Source organism: Vicia villosa, linkage group LG2 (genome assembly GCF_029867415.1).
Source record: "Vicia villosa cultivar HV-30 ecotype Madison, WI linkage group LG2, Vvil1.0, whole genome shotgun sequence".
In the NCBI taxonomy this organism is placed as follows: Eukaryota; Viridiplantae; Streptophyta; class Magnoliopsida; order Fabales; family Fabaceae; genus Vicia; species Vicia villosa.
In genome coordinates, this window is record NC_081181.1 from 115,217,549 (window position 1) to 115,231,187 (window position 13,639).

Consider the following 13,639-nt stretch of genomic DNA (forward strand, 5'->3'; position numbering starts at 1 on the left):
AGAAATATAATAGTTGAATTGAAATTAATATAGTTTGATTATTAATTGGATAATTAAATTATTAGTTGAATTAATTCCAATAAGCCTATGTGATTGGAATATACTTGGACTTGGACCAATTATTCGGTTTATCGGTAAATTACGGTATTTTGAGAAATTGACCGTAATTGTGTTTTGCTTAAATATTCAAGTTGAGAATAATATATTGTTATGCCAATGATGTTGTTTTGATAATTAACATTATTTCTACTTGATTTAGTTGATGATTAAAAGTCGATTTGATTTACTTGACATATTGGCATATTGAGATTATTTTGAGAATTGACCAAAAATTGTGATTTCGGTTTGGATGTCTTTGTTGCGAGTAATGTTGTGATTGCCAATATGATTATTATTGTGCATTGTTATGTGATTAACCTTATGGTATGATTCCTAGCTAATTGTCGTTAATTTAGTAGATTATGATGATAATTGTGATGACTGTGTTGATATGTGCAATTGAGTAATTGTGCCGATATGCAGAAACATGATGATAATTGTAATGATCTTGATGATATGCGAATTGTAAATTTGTGACGATTTTGTGAATACGTGATGTTGTATATATTTGTGAGGATGATTTTGTGACTAAGTGAAGATGAAATATTATAGTGACGTGAATTACCTCAAATAAATGGTAATGTGATTGTGATATAGGCTTATGCCTCGTGACGATATGTGATTTTGATGAGTATGTTGTGTAACACCCCTTACTAACCCCGCGACAATTTAAAACAATTATTCAGAGTACATGAAATAAGGGTGCCACAATTCATAATAATTAAACATCATTCAGTCATGTCATGCATTCACTGAGGTAATCATCATAATTTAAAACGGTTCATGTTAACACAGCGGAAATTTATCAAAAACAGACTAAGTTTAACATCTTCAAAACTTATCCTCCAAAACATCAAAACATAACTAGAGTCATAATCATAAACTCTAAACAATCGCGTCCCCAGTGTTACAACTATCAGAGCATGACACCTGACGATACTAAAACACTGACTCATGAGCTAATCCTCACCGAGTCGAACAGCCGCTATCCTTAATCTGAAAATGACAACATGTAAGGGTGAGTCTCATCATAATTAACAAATGTTATAAGGTTATAAAGCCATAACACATCACAGTTGTATCATTCATCTAATTGTTTCATAAACAGACATTCACAACAAGCAAACCAAAATCAATACATCATTAATATTTACAACACTGGAATACATCCAATCATGTTATAAATTATGCATATGTATGCACTGACACTATGCATGTGGTACCAATCATCATCAAATGGGGATAACCCATGACCGATCCAACATCGTCCAAGATACGGCCCTGCCAGCACAGATTCCACACGATGGGAATCATGCCCTTCACTGATCCAACACACCCTTATGGATACAGTATCATCAATGAACATGAATGAATGCAACATATATAACATACTTATACCATCATCCTCATCAATCATCAACATCATCATCATCATTCAAGTATGTTCATATATATTAACATCATTCAATTACAATTCCATAATCATCATACACAAAACATACACGTATTTGCATCAATCATCATACTCAACAAGAATAGCATACATGTATTTTCATCATTCTAAAAACCAATCAATCATCATCATATAGATTATCCTACAAGGTTCGTTTAGCTCAAAACGGCGCATCAAACGGACCAACGGTTAAAAAGTTATGCATCTTGAACCTTTTTAAAATATCTCAAAACACCAACAGCACGCGGCGCCATCACCCGTTCGCGGCGCGCACTGAGCGTCCCAAAATTCATTAGCTCTCTGCCAAGCTGTTCGCGGCGCAAACATCCACACGCGGCGCGAAACGAGAAAAAAGTTACGCCTTCGCGGCGCGAACACAGGTACGCGGCGCGACCTGAGCGTATCACAACTTTCTGGCATTTTGCCCACCTGTTCGCGGCGCCTCCCTGTGCACGCGGCGCGAACCGGTAAATTCAGAAACCCCAACCTGCAGAAAACAGCATTCTATGCATTCCAAATACACCCAAACCATACCAGTACGAACCTAGAGAAATAGAATGCACAAACAACACCAAATACGTCTCATAATACACCATTTACACATCAATTGAGACCATAGCAACGCAGACATCATAGATTCAAACATAGAGATCAAACATCATACAATTGACTCAATCCCTAAACCTATCATATGACTCAATCGACCCGAATTCCACATCTATTCAGTATTATCAACCCCTAACCCGATAATAGATGATAATCAGATAAGTCCCCCCTTACCTTAGACAAATTTCTTGATTCTTGGTCTCTCCCTCTATCATTCTCCTTCACGTTCCTTGTTCCTCAGACTTCTGTTCTTTCACGTTCTTTCTTTCTTCCCAATTCCAATTATTTTATGAAAATAATAATAATATTAGTAAAGGGCCTTCCTATATCACACCCCCCCCCCTTTTACTATTTCTCACATGGCCCAAATGCCATAAACCATTATTTATTTATTATTTTCACAAAATCCTTAATAATTCTAATTATTAATTCAATATTCTTGATTAAATTAATATTAAAATTATACGGGCGTTACAACTCTCCCCCACTAAAAGAGTTTTCGTCCTCGAAAACATACCTCAGGTAAAGAGCTCTGGATACGAATCCTTCATCTGGCTCTCTAGCTCCCAGGTAACATTTCCTTCAGCTGGTCCTCCCCAAGCTACTCTGACTAAAGCTATTTCCTTGCCCCGCAATTGCTTCAGTCTTCTATCTTCAATCCTCACAGGTAACGTTTCAACTGTTAAGTTGTCTTTCACCTGTACATCATCCACTTGGATCACGTGGGACGGATCCGAAATGTATTTCCTCAATTGAGACACATGAAATACATCATGCAAGTTGGCAAGCATTGGCGGTAGCGCAATACGATATGCCACTTCTCCCACTCTTTCTGAAATTTGGACTGGTCCAATAAAACACGGAGTCAACTTCTTTGACTTCAAAGCTCGACCAATACCCGTCATAGGAGTAACCTTCATAAACACATGATCTCCCTCTTGAAACTCAAGTGTCTTCCTCCTCTTATCATAATAACTCTTTTGACGACTCTGAGAAGCTTTCATCTTCTCTTGAATCATCTTAATCTTATTCGTAGTCTGTTGTACAATTTCTGGTCCAATCACAACACTCTCACCAGCTTCGTACCAACACAATGGAGTTCTACACCTCCTACCATACAATGCCTCAAACGGAGCCATACCTATACTCGAATGAAAATTGTTGTTGTAGGTAAATTCAATCAAAGGCATATAACTATCCCAGGCACCTCCTTTTTCTAATACACAAGCACGTAACAAATCTTCTAACGACTGAATCGTCCTCTCCGTCTGTCCATCAGTCTGCGGATGATAAGCAGAACTCAGCCTCAGCTTAGTACCCAAAGCTTTCTGCAAACCTTCCCAGAACTTAGACGTAAATCTCGAATCTCTGTCTGACACGATACTCGAAGGAATACCATGCAGACTAACTATCTTCTCAATATATAATTGAGCCAGCTTCTCCATCGGATAATCCATTCTTACCGGTATGAAATGTGCAGACTTTGTCAATCTGTCCACCATAACCTAGATAGCTTCACAATTCTTAACAGTTCTCGGCAAACCCGAAACAAAATCCATCGATATGCTATCCCACTTCCACTCAGGAATAAACATCGGTTGCATAAATCCAGATGGCTTCTGATGTTCAACCTTTGACTTCTGACAAGTCAAACAAGAATACACAAACTCAGCAATTTCTTTCTTCATTCCAGGCCACCAAAATAGCTTTCTCAAATCATGATACATCTTGGTAGCTCCAGGATGAATACTTAATCCACTACGGTGTCCTTCTTCTAAAATATTTCTTCGGAGTTCAGCAACATCCGGAACACAAACTCTGCTTCCAAACCTCAGTATACCATTCTCGTCAACTCTGAATTCACCGCTCTTGCCTTGGTTAATCAAAGTCAACTTGTCGACTAATTCGACATCAGCCTTTTGACCCTCTCTGATCTCTTCAAGAATACCACTGGTCAGCTTCAGCATTCCCAACTTAACACTAGTAGGAGTACTTTCACATACCAAACTCAAGTCTCTGAATTGTTCAATCAAATCCAATTCCTTCACCATTAGCATAGACGTATGCAGAGTCTTCCTACTTAAAGCATCAGCAACTACGTTTGCCTTACCCGGATGGTAATTCAAACTAAAATCATAGTCTTTAAGGAATTCCAACCACCTTCTCTGCCTCATATTCAGTTCCTTCTGGTCAAAGAGATATTTCAGACTCTTATGATCACTGAACACTTCAAATCTCGACCCATACAAATAATGTCGCCACAACTTCAAGACAAAAACCACCGCTGCCAACTCCAAATCATGAGTCGGATAATTCCTTTCATGCACTTTGAGTTGTCTCGACGCGTACGCGACCACTTGTTGGTTTTGCATCAATACTCCACCTAAACCCGTCAGCGAAGCATCACAATAAACCACAAATGATTCTGTCGGATTCGGCAAAATCAGAATAGGAGCACTAGTCAACCTCTTCTTCAGCTCTTGGAATCCTTCCTCGCATTTTACATCCCAAATAAAAGCCTGACCCTTTCTGGTTAATTTAGTTAACGGCAATGCTAACTTTGAAAATCCTTCAATAAACTTCCTGTAGTAACCTGTAAGGCCAAGAAAACTACGAATCTCTGACACTGACTTCGGAGCTTCCCACTGAGACACAGCTTCTATCTTTGTAGGATCAACAGCAATACCATTCTTAGAAATCACATGTCCCAGAAAACCAACTTCCTCTAACCAGAATTCACACTTCGACAGTTTGGCAAAAAGTTGTTTCTCTTTCAACAGCTCTAACACAGTTCTGAGATGTTCTGCATGTTCTTCCATACTCTTAGAATATATTAGGATATCATCTATAAACACCACCACGAACTTATCGAGATAAGGATGAAATATCCTATTCATATACTCCATAAATACACCAGGTGCGTTAGTAACTCCAAACGGCATTACCGAATACTCATAATGTCCATACCTTGTCCTGAAAGCGGTCTTCTAAATTTCATCGTCTTTCACACGAATCTGGTGATACCCAGACCTCAGATCAATCTTACTAAACACACATGCTCCAACCAACTGATCCATCAAATCATCAATCCTTGGCAAGGGATACCGATTCTTGATAGTAACCTTGTTCAATTGTCTGTAATCCACACACAGCCTCATTGAACCCTCCTTCTTCTTCACTAGCAACACAGGTGCACCCCACGGAGACACACTAGGACGAATGAATTTCTTCTCCAGCAATTCTTCCAACTGCTTCTTCAGTTCTGTCAGCTCAGACGGTGACATACGGTATGGTGCCATTGACACTGGGCTAGTTCCCGGAATTAAATCAATAGAAAACTCCACTTCTCTTTCCGGTGGTAATTCATTCACTTCTTCCGGAAAAACTTCTGGGAATTCACACACCACAGGTAATTCGCTACTCGCCACTTTTTCTTTCACATTCATCAATGCGAACAACATAAACACTGTTGCACCATCCTTGATAGCTTCACCCACTTGTCTAGCCGTAATCTCCAGATCATCATAATGAACTTCTTCAGGAAAGATTACTGTCTTCGAAAAACAGTTGATGTGAACACGGTTAAATTCTAACCAGTTCATCCCCAGGATTACATCGAGTTGTTTCAATGGAAGGCACACTAAGTCCATCCCGAATTCCCTACCAAAAATATCAACCGGACAATTCAAGCATGCAGACGAAGTAGTTACTGACCCCGACGCTGGAGTATCAATAACCATACTTCCATTTATTTCAGATATTTCCAAATTCAACCTCTCGGCACAATCCAAAGAAATAAAAGAATGAGTTGCTCCAGTATCAATAATCGCAACTAAAGGTGTGCCATGAATAAAACACGTACCTTTAATTAGTCTATCCTCCGGAGTGGTTTCCGATCCAGACAAAGCAAAGACCTTCCCTCCAGCTTGGTTCTTCTTCGGTTTAGGACACTGTGGGCTAATGTGACCCTCCTCACCACAATTGTAACAAGTCACAATCTTCTTCTTACAATCAGCGGCAACATGCCCCACCTCTTCACACTTGAAGCACTTCTTCTGATTCAGCTTGCACTCATTCCTACGGTGCCCGACCTCACCACAATTATAGCACCTGACAAAAGCACTGGAGTCTCCCCCACTAGGCTTCTTCCAACCACCAGTCTTTGGATTACCTCTACCATATGGCTTACCCTTATCCATAGGCTTCTTCCCTTTCCTGTCAACTAACTCGCGAGAGTGAGATGACTTCAGCTTGAGATTATCTTCCTCGAAGATCCTACTACAGTCCACCAAGTCTACAAATCTCCGGATTCTCTGATATCTGATACCCTGCTTAATCTCATCACGGAGACCGTTCTCGAACTTGACGCACTTCGAGAATTCACTAGCTTCATCATTGTTGTAGTGGACGTAGTACTTTGCCAACTCAACGAACTTCGAAGCGTACTCTGGTACTGTCATGCTACCTTGAACTAGTTCCAGAAATTCAATTTCCTTTCGACCCCTTACGTCTTCAGGAAAGTACCTTCTCAAAAACTCTCTCTTGAACACAGCCCAAGAAATAGCCACACCATCAGCTTCCAGTTCAGTCCTGGTAGTCAGCCACCAGTCGTCAGCCTCTTCAGACAACATGTGAGTACCATACCTCACTTTCAGATCCTCAGCACAATCGATGATTCTGAAGATTCTCTCGATCTCCTTAAGCCACTTCTGAGCACCTTCAGGATCATGCGTGCCCTTGAACAATGGAGGATTATTCCTCTGAAAACTGTTCAGCTGCCTGTCAGCACCGATCGCAGCTCCATTGGCATTTCCTCCCAGCACACCAGCAATCATGCCCAGAGCCTCAGCGATAGCATCATCGTTTCTTCCTCCTCTTCCAGCCATTGTTCTGCTTAAATCACAACCAATTTAATCAGAACAGAAGTATCGACAGTTAACTCTTACTAGTCGCATACACAGGAAAGCAAAACTGACACTAAGACTCTGGTCATAACGACCGACTATGCTCTGATACCACTATTGTAACACCCCTTACTAACCCCGCGGCAATTTAAAACAATTATTCAGAGTACATGAAATAAGGGTGCCACATTTCATAATAAATAAACATCATTCAGTCATGTCATGCATCCACTGAGGTAATCATCATAATTTAAAACGGTTCATGTTAACACAGCGGAAATTTATCAAAAACGGACTAAGTTTAACATCTTCAAAACTTATCCTCCAAAACATCAAAACATAACTAGAGTCATAATCATAAACTCTAAACAATCGCGTCCCCAGTGTTACAACTATCAGAGCATGACACCTGACGCTACTAAAACACTGACTCATGAGTTAATCCTCACCGAGTCGAACAGCCGCTATCCTTAATCTGAAAATGACAACATGTAAGGGTGAGTCTCATCATAATTAACAAATGTTATAAGGTTATAAAGCCATAACACATCACAGTTGTATCATTCACCCAATTGTTTCATAAACAGACATTCACAACAAGCAAACCAAAATCAATACATCATTAATATTTACAACACTGGAATACATCCAATCATGTTATAAATTATGCATATGTATGAACTGACACTATGCATGTGGTACCAATCATCATCAGATGGGGATAACCCATGACCGATCCAACATCGTCCAAGATACGGCCCTGCCAGCACAGATTCCACACGATGGGAATCATGCCCTTCACTGATCCAACACACCCTTATGGATACAGTATCATCAATGAACATGAATGAATGCAACATATATAACATACTTATACCATCATCCTCATCAATCATCAACATCATCATCATCATTCAAGTATGTTCATATATATTAACATCATTCAATTACAATTCCATAATCATCATACACAAAACATACACGTATTTGCATCAATCATCATACTCAACAAGAATAGCATACATGTATTTTCATCATTCTAAAAACCAATCAATCATCATCATATAGATTATCCTACAAGGTTCGTTTAGCTCAAAACGGCGCATCAAACGGACCAACGGTTAAAAAGTTATGCATCTTGAACCTTTTTAAAATATCTCAAAACACCAACAGCACGCGGCGCCATCACCCGTTCGCGGCGCGCACTGAGCGTCCCAAAATTCATTAGCTCTCTGCCAAGCTGTTCGCGGCGCAAACATCCACACGCGGCGCGAAACGAGAAAAAAGTTACGCCTTCGCGGCGCGAACACAGGTACGCGGCGCGACCTGAGCGTATCACAACTTTCTGGCATTTTGCCCACCTGTTCGCGGCGCCTCCCTGTGCACGCGGCGCGAACCGGTAAATTCAGAAACCCCAACCTGCAGAAAACAGCATTCTATGCATTCCAAATACACCCAAACCATACCAGTACGAACCTAGAGAAATAGAATGCACAAACAACACCAAATACGTCTCATAATACACCATTTACACATCATTTGAGACCATAGCAACACTGACATCATAGATTCAAACATAGAGATCAAACATCATACAATTGACTCAATCCATAAACCTATCATATGACTCAATCGACCCGAATTCCATATCTATTCAGTATTATCAACCCCTAACCCGATAATAGATGATAATCAGATAAGTCCCCCCTTACCTTAGACAAATTTCTTGATTCTTGGTCTCTCCCTCTATCGTTCTCCTTCACGTTCCTCGTTCCTCAGACTTCTGTTCTTTCACGTTCTTTCTTTCTTCCCAATTCCAATTATTTTATGAAAATAATAATAATATTAGTAAAGGGCCTTCCTATATCACACCCCCCCTTTTACTATTTCTCACATGGCCCAAATGCCATAAACCATTATTTATTTATTATTTTCACAAAATCCTTAATAATTCTAATTATTAATTCAATATTCTTGATTAAATTAATATTAAAATTATACGGGCGTTACATGTTGTGTTGTCTTGTTTGTCGAGTTACATTCCATATGCATACTCTGTGACGGCCTGAAAACTATGGCAAACATGACGGCCTGAAAACTATGGCAAACATGACGAGCCAAATGGCAATTGGTGATGGGGGCTGAAGCTCCGATTGGTACCACATGCATTTGCATAGTTTGAGTCGCATTCGAATTTGTATACCGAGTTGCATTCGATTCATTGTTATGATGTGTGGATGCATAGTTTGTGAAGTTGAATTCATTTGATATTGATTATTGATGTGTTGTAGATATGATGTACGTGAATGAAACATATATGATGAGACTGTGAATATATATGTATTAATGATATATGTGTATAAGTTGGAATATATGATCCATGTTGTTGTCGTGATGCAAATTGCTTATATTGAGAAGTGGTGAATTGTGTATGATATTATCTTGCTATATCTATTATCATACTTTCCTTTATACTGTTTGATATCTCACCCCTTCTGCTGATGTTTCCCCTACCATGGGAAATGGGCAGGTACTCAAGTATAGCTGTGGAAGTTTGTAGCTTCATCGTGTCCGGTTGGTGTGTCGCTCTGATACATAGCACTCGGGGGTTGTCTATATTGTTGTTTCTATGTTGTTCATGTTTTAGTTGTTGAGTTCCAAATTGGATAATGAGAAGTACTATGATGTTTGAAGTTATTTCCGATTAAATAAGATGATTTGTTTATAAAGTCGAATGTTATGATTCCGCTGCATATTAAATGAAGTTGGTTTGTCTAAGAGCTGTTATAAGTTGTTGTGAGATATTGGATCGAACTCTAGTATGGTCGAAAGGTAGCTTCTTGGTTCGATAGGATTGAGCATGAAGTCAAAGGTTGTTCACATGCTTGTGTCGAAGATGCTAGGGTTGTTAGCATGTTAAATTAGGTTTTAGTGTTTAAACCCTAATTTGTTAAGTTAGCTTGTTTATTAAGTTGGCTTGTATAATGGGTCTTGTGGAAAAAAGCCCATTAGTTAGTATGTTAGGTTTTATTATAAATAGCATACTAGTCTCTCATCATTGCTAAGCTGCAAATCCTAATTTAGGGTGAGAGAGGTTATTTGTTATTCTTGTAAACTTGTAATCTTGTTTTAAGAGAAAGTGAAAGAATAGCAGTTATAACCAATTCTTGTGTTCCTCTTCTTCCTTGTCCTTTATTCTTCCTTGTTTTATACTTTGTTCTTGGCATTGAATTCACAACAAATTGGTGCGGTGAGCGTGGAGAAGATGCCTTCAACAAAGTATGAGATTGAAAAGTTCACCGGAGTGAATGATTTCGGTCTGTGGCGCTTGAAGATGAAAGCTCTACTGGTTCAGCAGGGTTGTTTGGAAGCGTTGAAGGGAGAGGCAGCCATGAATGCAGAATTGACGGCAGCGGAGAAGACGAATATGATCGAGAAAGCACACAGCGCAATTTTGTTGAGCCTTGGTGATAAGGTTCTCCGGCAGGTATCAAAGGAGACGACAGCATCAGGGTTATGGGTGAAACTTGAAAGTTTGTATATGACCAAATCGCTGGTAAATCGACTCTACCTGAAGCAAGCTTTGTATTCATTCAAGATGATTGAAGACAAAGTATTGGCTGAGCAGTTGGATATGTTCAACAAGCTGATTCTTGATCTTGAAAATATTGATGTGAAGATCGATGATGAAGATCAAGCGCTGTTACTATTGTGTTCTTTGCCTCGATCACATGCTCACTTCAAAGAAACTCTCTTGTATGGAAGGGAGTCCCTGACGTTTGAAGAAGTTCAATCAGCCTTGTACTCTAAAGACTTGAATGAACGAAAGGAGCATAAACCTTCGGCTGTTGGCGAAGATTTGGCCGTTAAAGGAAAACTCTTACGAAAGGATGGTAAGTTCGACAAGAAGAAAGGCAAAAGTCAGTCGAAGACTTACAGTGGCGAAGCATCTGGCATTCGATGCTACCATTGTAAGAAGGAGGGTCACACAAGAAAGGTGTGCCCTGAACGCTTGAAATATCATGGAGGTAAGGATAATGTTAACGCTGCCATTGTTCAAGATGATTTCGAATCATCTGATGTTCTTGTGGTTTCAAGCAGTGACTCTAAGAAGGAGTGGATTATGGATTCAGGTTGCACTTGGCACATGACTCCAAACAAAGACTTGTTCGAGGAATTATGTGATCAAGATGGTGGATCAGTATTGCTGGGAAACAACAAGGCTTGCAAGATTGCAGGTGTTGGATCTGTGAGATTCAAGCTCCATGATGAGTCAATAAGGTTGTTGACTGAAGTCAGGTATGTTCCTGATTTGAAGAGAAATCTGCTTTCTCTTGGTGAATTCGACAAGAAAGGATATGTTTTCCAAGGAGAGAAAAGTATCCTAAGAGTCATGAAGGGTTCGAAGGAAGTCTTGAGAGGCGTGAAGAAACAAGGCTTGTATACCCTTGAGGCTGAAGTTGTAAGTGGTTCGACAATGTTGCATCCACGAAACCTTTGTCGAAAACAGAAATCTGGCACATGAGATTGGGCCATGTCAGTGAAAGGGGTCTGGTCGAATTAGGGAAACAAAATCTGTTTGGTGGAGACAAAGTCGAAAAGCTGAAGTTTTGTGAACCTTGTGTACTTGGAAAATCTTGCAGAGTGAAGTTCAACAAAGGCAAACAAAGAACACATGGATCCCTTGATTACATCCATGCTGATCTTTGGGGGCCTGCAAGGTGTCCATCATATTCAGGAGCAAGGTATTTTCTATCCATAGTAGATGATTATTCCAGAAAATTATGGGTATTCATCCAGAAGACTAAGGATGAAACTTTTGAGATTTTCAAAAGTTGGAAGACTCTGGTTGAAAATCAGACTGGCAGAAAGGTCAAGAGGTTGAGAACCGACAATGGCCTTGAATTTTGCAATGAGGCATTCGACAGTTTTTGTGCTGCCTCTGGTATTGCAAGGCATAGAACTACTGCAGGTACTCCACAGCAAAATGGTTTGGCTGAAAGGTTTAATCAAACTATTTTGGAGAGAGTCAGATGCATGTTGACTAGTGCGGGGTTAACAAAGGTGTTCTGGGCTGAGGCTGTTTCGACAGCAACATATCTGATAAACAGATGTCCTTTGACAGCGTTAGATATGAAGACACCTGAAGAAGTTTGGTCGGGACATCCACCAGATCTCGACAAACTGAGAGTATTTGGCTGCGTAGCCTATGCTCACATTAGGCAAGACAAGGTCGAACCTAGAGCTCTGAAATGCATGTTCATGGGATACCCTGAAGGAGTCAAAGCTTATAGGCTATGGTGCCTAGAGCCAGATCACAGGAGGTGTATCACCAGTCGAGATGTAGTTTTCAATAAAGCTGAAATGGCTTTTAAGAAAACTGATGATGTTGGTCGAAGTACAGAAACATCTGACGAAGAGCTGGAACAGGTAGAGATTCCTGTTGAGGTGGAGCATGTTGATGCTGAATTGCATATCCCAGATGAAGTCGAAGAAGAAGCAGAAGATGCTGAAGTTGAGGAAACTGACGATGACTACCTATTGTCGAGAGATAGGTCGAGAAGAGTCATCAAGCCACCTCAGAGACTTGGATATGCAGATCTTATAGCTTATGCCTTAATCTCTGCAAGTGAGGTTCTAGACGAAGAACCTAGAGACTATAAGGAAGTTATGAGGAGTCGAAATAAGACTGAATGGCTGAAGGCCATGGATGATGAGATAAAATCTCTTCATGATAATCATACCTGGGAACTGATCAAGAAACCTGCTGGGGCAAGGTTAGTCAGCTGTAAATGGATTTTCAAAGTTAAGGAAGGAATTGAAGGAGTGACGTCGAAAAGATACAAGGCAAGGTTAGTTGCAAGGGGTTTCACTCAGAAAGAAGGTGTCGACTTCAATGATGTGTTTTCTTCTGTTGTGAAGCATAGGTCCATTCGAATGTTGCTTGCCATGGTGGCACAGTTCGATCTTGAACTGGAACAAATGGATGTGAAGACTGCGTTCTTGTATGGTGATTTAGATGAAACGATCCTGATGAGGCAACCTGAAGGGTATGTCGAAAAGGGGAAGGAAGATTATGTGTGCAAGTTAAAGAGATCTTTGTATGGTCTGAAACAATCTCCTCGACAGTGGAATAGGAGATTCGACAAGTTCATGGCACGCATAAGTTTCATTAGAAGTCAGTTCGACCACTGCGTTTACTTCAGATTTCGACCTGGTAATTCATTTGTTATTTTGTTGCTTTATGTGGATGATATTCTCATAGCAAGCAACAATGTTGAAGATGTGATGAGGGTGAAGGCTGAACTCAATAAGGAGTTCGATATGAAGGATCTGGGAGCTGCTTCCAGGATTCTTGGAATTGACATTCGAAGAGATAGAAAGAAGTCGAAGTTATGTCTATCTCAAGAGGCATATCTACGGAAGATTCTTGAAAAGTTTGGTATGTCGAATTCGAAGCCAGTTGTGACTCCAACAAACCCTCAATTCAAGCTGAGTATTGATCAGTGTCCCAGTACTGATGTCGAAAGAGCCTATATGAATAGCATCCCATATGCTAATATAGTTGGTTCTTTGA